The sequence below is a fragment of the Corvus moneduloides genome, chromosome 3, assembly GCF_009650955.1.
Source record: "Corvus moneduloides isolate bCorMon1 chromosome 3, bCorMon1.pri, whole genome shotgun sequence".
Taxonomy (NCBI): Eukaryota; Metazoa; Chordata; class Aves; order Passeriformes; family Corvidae; genus Corvus; species Corvus moneduloides.
Genome location: NC_045478.1, coordinates 45869774 through 45877613, shown reverse-complemented (window position 1 = coordinate 45877613; position 7840 = coordinate 45869774). Strand labels below are relative to the sequence as shown.

At 36.1% G+C, this 7840-nt stretch overlaps 1 long non-coding RNA gene across 2 annotated transcripts in view; it reads right to left on the bottom strand.

Moving 5' to 3' along the window:
* Nucleotides 1-582: 582 nt before the first annotated feature.
* Nucleotides 583-7840, bottom strand: part of LOC116440523 — a 31406-nt gene continuing 24148 nt past the window's right edge. For both annotated transcript variants that reach the window (XR_004238657.1, XR_004238658.1), the window contains one exon: nt 583-6607. This is a non-coding gene — a long non-coding RNA (uncharacterized LOC116440523). The remainder of the gene's footprint in view (nt 6608-7840) is intronic.

Genomic DNA, 7840 nt, shown 5'->3' with positions numbered 1-7840 from the left:
CTTGAGTTGCACCACTGAGACTGATCTTGACAATGTCTGCCCACAAATACAGGCTCACTCTATCTCATTATGATACATGCATCTGCATAAAATCAGTGTAACTGAGGAACTTAGGAACATTTGCCAAGATTGTATCAATGCTTGTGTGAATAACACAATTTGTGCTTACACTGTAAGTGATCACACCCTGTATTATCTTTTACTTAGGAACTTCTGATTGTAATGAATCCTTGAGGACTAAGCTTTGGGTTTAGGCACATACAAGCTGAACTGTCTTGTCTCATTCACAGGTGGCTCGTTCATACTTGCCTAGCTATATTCATGCTCTTTTATATGCCTGTGCATGCTGAAATCAGATTTCTGATGACAATACAGAAAAGATCTGTATTCTTTTTTACTTGTGATTTTGGTGGGATTTGTTTACATCTTTTTCTCTGTGGCAGAAAAACTAATAAGACTGTAAAAGTTATGTATTACACAGATGACAGACACAAATTTCACAGATAGGAATTTTGGTTAACAGACAATAATTCTAACTTGATCAATCAATAAGAGTTATTAATATGTTGTACAGCCCTCTGATTTTTTTTTTTTTTGCCATTTTGTTTTGTTTTTCCTCTACATAGTGTGCTGCATGGCAGAAAACACGTGAAATTCTGATTCTGTCATTGCTTTCATGCCTTTTTCTGCTTGGTTTCTAAGGAGCAGTTTCTTTCAGAAAGAAGCAGTTCATTTTGCTGTGTAAATTCATAGAATCTTATCAACATTTTGCTTATTCTGTCATCACTTTTCAATGTGGCAGCACTCCATATACATGCTGGAAGCACTGCTCTTCATAATCATTCCCTCTTCAGTAAAAGTCATTAAGCCTACATTGTCAAATCTTACCTTGATTACAAATGTACATATTTTCCATACTGCTAATTTAAAATAAATGTCACGTATTTTTATTTGCAGCTCTAGCAAAGTGGTTGATATTAAGGAACCATTAAGGAAACCTGAATCCCAGATCATTATTCATTCAACAGTCAAAAAAAGCATCTGTGCATTAGATGCTATTAGCACATGCAGAATGCCAGATATAATGATCTCATTAAATCAGACTTGATTAATAGTTTATAAAGACTGAATTTATGTTATTTTTGGAAATACAGTTTATATTATCCATTTGCATTATTTTTTGGAAATACTATTTCAGTGAAGAACAGCCTGAAGGCCTTTCCTTGGCAAGTGTTCCATCTATTCTGATCCACTTTCACCTAGACCAGGGAGGTAGGAGGTCATTATGCAGAGAAGATTGGATTTCTCCAAGCTTGTGTGTACAGAAATATGCTTTTATTACCTGTCACAGCATTAACAGTTCTATGTACTTAAAACTTCCTCAAGGATTCAGCAAAAGTTTCTACTTTCTCTATCTGATTGTCAAAAAACAATGTTATTGTGTTTATAGTTTTAAGAGTCCTGTATTAATTCAAGTTAATTGCAGACTCATCCTATGCCACTTGTAGGATTGAAATGAAAGAACTTAATTTCAAAGGGACTTAGTCCAGTCGGTATTTTCTCTTGCTGCTTGGCCTGCAACAGCTGAGACAATGTCTCTGTCAGGATCTTGGGTTCCCTTGTTCCCACAGAATTCCCCAACCTGAGCTTTTGTTTATGATAAGTGGCAAAATTTCCAGGACTGCCAAGAGTGACAGAAAAATATCCTGTTTTTCTCTCTGGGCTAAAATTGTCTTTGCCTTTAGCAAATCACTTGGTGACTTTCCAATGCACCTTGGTCCAGATGAATTGCACAGAAAATGTGAAGGCTTGATACCTGTTTTTGCTCTACCAGCCTTGGCCATTGCTACATCCTCCTTTGCTCTAGCTACAGCTTTGCTTAGCTCTGATTCTGTGTTACATGAGGAGTGTGCATAGCTTTAATTTCTCTCCAGAGCATGGTAAAACCTTTATCAAGTAATTCTCATTTTATAGATTGATATGAGGGATTAACATTATCAAAGATCTCATCTCTTCTAATCACAACAGGGAACATTTTTTTCCCCCTAGCAGTAGAAGGAATTGTAATTCCTGTATTTGGGAAATTATAGCTAATCTATACTCTGTTCCTTCAAAGGAGATCTTGATCTTTATCTTCAAGCTTAAACCACACACAAAGATTATCTGTCATTTTAGAGGAGCTGCAGTCTCAAATACCTGAAGAAATTTCTAAGGGTTTTTTTTAATTCAGACTTCCTGTCCAAATGTTAAACCCCTTTGTATTCCAACAGATATTACATATTTTTATCATATTCTGAAAATACTTTTTCTTGTTTAGCTATTTCAGCTTTTCATTGTCCTGAAAGAAGTTGCTGCTAAGAACTGATGCAAATTTAAACAAAGATGCAGTTCGTAAAAACAGTGGATGGACACTCTTGTCAAGGGGAAAGATGGACTGTTTCTGCAGGCAACACACCCCTGACTGTTTTAAGAACAAGCCCTTCAGGAGAACTCTTACTTTTGCTCACTGAACCACAAAATTGAAGTACCATGGAAGAAATCCAGACATGCAACAATGCCAAAATATGTATCACACTATACTGAAAGGCTTCAAAATTACTGTATTTACACAAGGGTATTACTGACAGAATGAATGAAAATTTTATGGTCTAAGAAAAGAAACACAATTTTAGTTAACTAGCATTTTTCTACTGCTCTAGAGCTTTTATTGGGAGCAGAGGGAATTTGTACTCAGCGAAGTAGATCAGTGAAATGATAATTTGTCTTTGAATGGAGTAGTTTTATCCCATTAATTTCAGCCATTATGGTATGAGATAAGAAGCCAGTGACTAACTGAAAATTAAAGTCCCAAAAAAGAGGCAATGAAACAAAAGAGTATCTTATGCAGTATTACATGAAGCACATGCTAAAACTAATTTTTACTCAACCTTTTATTGTAGCCACTTTTAACCTCAATTCTTTATTCACTTAATCATGAATGCTTCTGCTATATTTAAATATGTTCAGTTTACTCATCAGATCTCCTTTTAAGAATATTTGATTAAAATCCTTTCTTTTGCAGTTAAGAGAAAAAGTGCATTGCAATGGAGGTATGTCTTGGGTGAATGTATGGCATTGAAAATTTTCCTTCCTTTCCTATACTTCAAATGAAGGAATCATTAGTATATTACAGAGAAGCATACTTTAGCTTGTGTTATTTTCAAAATTAACTTGGCATTGTACACTGACTATTACTGACAATAATCCTTTTACAAAAAAGTGAAATCACTGTGATGTTTTGAAAGTACTTTTGAGGGTAACAAGAAAAGAGGAAAGGATCGTGGACATAGGTTGTCAGAAGGAATCTCCAGAGTTCAACACATTTCGTTCCATCTATTGCACTGAAGCTGGATCATGTAAAACTACCATATGCTTGTCTAATCTGTTCTGAAAAACAGTGAAGAATGGTTCATCACATCCTTGGGTAGCCTGGTGAAGTGCCTCATTACACTTCATTAGAATTTTTTTACTGCTCCAAACCTAAAGTCTTTGCTGATTTCTACTTGTCTTTCCCTGATGTGTATGGAGAGCAAACCATCTTCCTTTTCTCTAACTGCTTTTAAAATAATGTTTTCTACTAGCCAGACAATTCTTTTCTTTTGGACTGAGCACATCTCCTAATTTTCTCCTAAGTCATGCTTTCTAAAACCCTTTGCATGTCCACGTTTTCTCCCATTTTCCCTGCTGGAATCTGCAGTTTGCCAGCATCATTCTTAAGATATCCAAAATTAGCTTGAATCCTTCAGGGACTTCTTACTACCAGTAAACAGGGCAAAGATAGCTACCTGTCTTGCTCTGTGTAGGACCTCCTAGGACACATCCTGAAGACACCTGTCTGTAAAACAGCACTCCCTTATGAATTTATAGTATGCCTCTGATCTTTCTGTGTCCTTAATATATTTTCTGCCTGACAGATTTTTTGCCACTGGGAATGATCATTTTGTTGAGTTGTGGCTATTATCTTCCTTGAGTACTTTCTGCTAGATTTTTGAATTTGTCCTGTTGAACAATCTCGTTAAGATTGTCCAGCTAAAATTTCCCAGTATCTATGCTTTGAAAAAGCAAGAGCTATCCTTTCCTAATCCTTTGGAGATTGCAAGTAAATCTTTTCATCTGAAAAGGTGAGAAAATTCAGTCTGAGCTTTTAGAGGTGCATCCTGGGATGTCCACCCTTAATGCCACAATTCCACCCACAGATTGTCTTTGCTTTTCTTCCTTCCATAGTCTGTCAGATCAAAATTCTACATAAGGACTCTACAGGTTCTGCTGTAATGGAAACAGAAAGAAAAAGAAATTACTTTAAAATAAAACAGGTTTCCCAGTTCTATGTTTTTCAGGTTCCATCAGATTAATTCTCCACCGTCACCCACAAAATTTATTTTTAAAGAGTGATCATTATTCAGGGATGCTCTTGGCAGAATTTCCATCTGCTCACCAGATCTTCCCACTGATATTGCTAGTTAGCTAAAATATATCATAACATCATCACCCTCCACATGTCTCAAGATGATCAGATTTAGGGTTCCCTGGTTAGTTTCAATATTCACTGGCAAAAAATGTGATGGTAGAAAAATTCAAGGCAGAACTGAGTACTGGGAGCTACATGACTGTGCAAGTGGACCACTTCCAACCAGACAAATGCACCTGGCTTGCATGCACACAGAAGGCAAAACAAAACTAAGAGGGTTTCTTGCCCTCTCCTCAGCCATTCACTCCTTTTTTCTCTGTCAGAGTTGCGTGTTGCTCCACCTTTGCAGACTGACCAGCTCACTGTCTGTGTTTGCACCTCCTGAGAGAGAAAGCATAAACTTTTCATAGAGACTGCAGCTTAATCAGAAGTTGGAAAGTTATTTTAAATTGATAATAAAAAGATAAATGTATGATCACTTGTTAAAGTGATAATCAGGAAACATTAAGCACTAATGCTTATTATCACAAAATCCAAGTCTAATCAGCTTTTAAACCAGCTTTTGAATGTATAATTAAATTTATATTTCAGTAATTTTCTGAATCTAGACTATGTTTTAGTTGGGAAACCCTGTGAGATTGCCAAGCTAAAAATATATCTAAGGGACTCAGAGCTGATGTGGAAACAGTACCGCTGCAAAGAACACAGAACACTCTATAGAAGGTTCTATAGAGGTCTATAGAGTTCGTAGAGGGAAGTCCAGAGCAGGGTTTTCAACAAAAATGTGCACATGCAGCTGCAATCTGAGTTGTATCACTGAATGCCAAGAGGCTAAAGCCAGAGCATGGGTTTTACAAGAAAAGCCATTTGTGTGCAGGATCAACGTTAAATGAATTATTTACTTCTTCTGAGGAAGAAACAGAATAATAATGGAATCATTGATACAATCTTGGGAAAGGCTTTATTTTGTTTTGTTCTCTTTTTCTGCAATAGCTCGTAAGTATCTTCAAGATGTATAATTTCCAGAAAAACAATTGAAAGGAGACTAAAGAAGAAAGAAGAAAGAATTGTTCTTGTCATAGCAGTAAAAGCAATGTTGTGGTGTATCCACCACAAAGAGTAATATTATAAAGCTCAATTCCGAAATATGGGGTTTTTTTTGGTTTTTTTTTTTTTTTTTTTTGGTAAATGAGAAAAACCCAATAGCCTTATTAAATGCTTTACACTGAGTTTCAAAGAACTTTACAAATTAATCTGCTATTAAGTTAATTCTTGTATTCAGTATTGACTGGGAATAAGAACCCTCTAGAAAAAGAAGTAAGGGGACAGAACCAAAGAGAAGACATTATACTGCAGAATCTTGTGGTGTAAGGCAGAAATTAATGTAACTTATTTTTGGTGGTGGCAGCATACATGGTTTACAGTAAAACAAAAGGCGGAGCTGGGCTGTTTATTCTATCACATATAGTTCAGTCTGTTTTATTCAGGCTCTCTGATGTGGGTTAGTTTTTCTAATTCCTCTCTTAGGTTTTGATCCTCACAAACAGATGAGGGAGTAGAGGCAGTATAGGAGGACATAAATGTGTGAAGATACTAGGTCTCCCTTTTTTTTGTAGACGCATCCACTAGGAATATCTCGAATCTTTCAATCATTTTTATTATTTTCCTTTTTCCTTTTCTTTTTTTTTTTTTTTTCCCCCCACTGTCTACCAGCTGCAAACTGTGGGAGTGAAACATTTCCATTAGTTCCTAGCTTGAGTGCCTTGGCCCACCTCTTGTTAGACCTGACCGTGTGTATGAGGTTGTGGAAGTATCAAAACAGTATTTGTTCTTATCCCAGTCATTCCCAAGAGAAGAAAGAAGAAGCAAATAAAAATGCACAGAAAAAGTGACCTGGGTGATTCTCAGTACTGTCCAGGGAGCAGCCGTAGTTCCTTTGGTGCTATGGAGAAGGAGAGCAGTCTGATCAATGGAAAAGGTCATTACAGAGTCAGTTACCATGATGCCTTACAGTCCAGCTGACTTCTATCCCCCTGCTGCTGACAAGTGAGAAAGTTTTTGTGGGACCTTCTTGAGGGTTGCCTTGTATATCGTCTCTTCTGTTCCAGGCTTGCTTTCCATTTATTTCTCTTATCTGATGAAACAGATGGGTACAATTACCTACAAGCAAAACAAAATTAATGATGAATAGCCATTAAGGAAAAAAAACCAAACAACAGCAAAATATGAAGAAAAAAATGTACCCCCCCAAATCCTATACTAAGATAAATATTTTTAATGCTTTGATATAACTGCTGCAGTTAGCTGACCTCTTAAAATTAAGAAGAAACATGTTCCATGTCTTAAAAAACATAAACCAAATACAGCTGTAAATGTATGAGTACATTGTTACAATGGGTTATGAAATATTTAATGTTTTTCAAAAAATGAGGAAGAGAGACATTTTCCTTACATGCTTCACATTATCTTAAAACAAAAAGACAATTCAAAAATTAAAGAAGTCTCTCCTCTTCCAAAAATGATGTCATGACTACATGACTGGAATATAAATTTATACTATGCAGATAAAAGATGGAGTGGATAGGGATCTCAAGCTAGGATTTATACAATCAAGACCAAATGTAATTTTTGTTTTTTGATTACACTAATTCCTTGCTAATAATGCTGCGGTCTTCTACTATTTTTCTTTCTTTTTTATGCCAATTAACTTTTAAATATAACAGAAAATTAAAAGATGGAAATATGCCATTAATAAAAATACTAATTTGGAAAATAAAAATAGTATTTAAATACTGACTGTCAGCATCCTCCTGGTATGCTTTACAATGAGCATTGTTTGCCGGTTGGAGCTGGTGATCCACCTACTCTATTCAGCTCTGGTGAGACACATCTGCTGTGCTGGGTCAGGCTCTGGGCTCCTCACTACAAGTAAGATGTAGACTTACTGGACTGAGTCCAGTGATGAGCCATAAAGATAATTAAGGAATTGGAGGATGTCTTATGTAAGGAGAGGCTGAGAAAGCTGGGCTTCCTCAGCCAAGAGGTGGCTTGTGGGGGAGCTGTGTATTGTGTATAAATACTTTTATACTCAAAAGCAGTTGTTTGTCTAGCTCAAAGTAATATTCGTACAAATATTCTGTAGAGCATCTTAGTATTCATATGTTCTACTGCATTGTCTGTTATTTTAAAAATTTTAAAGTGCTAAAAAATTGGAATTAAGTGGGATTCTAAAATATATCTCCTGTGAATGGCTCAGCAATCACAGAAGTCCTCTCCAGAAACTCAAGAAATTCAGGGCAAGTCCTTCGGTGTGTTTCATACTACCCTGAGATCAGTAGGATGAGCTGGTTCTTATTCCACTCTTAAAATTAAGATACGTACAAATTTGTTTCT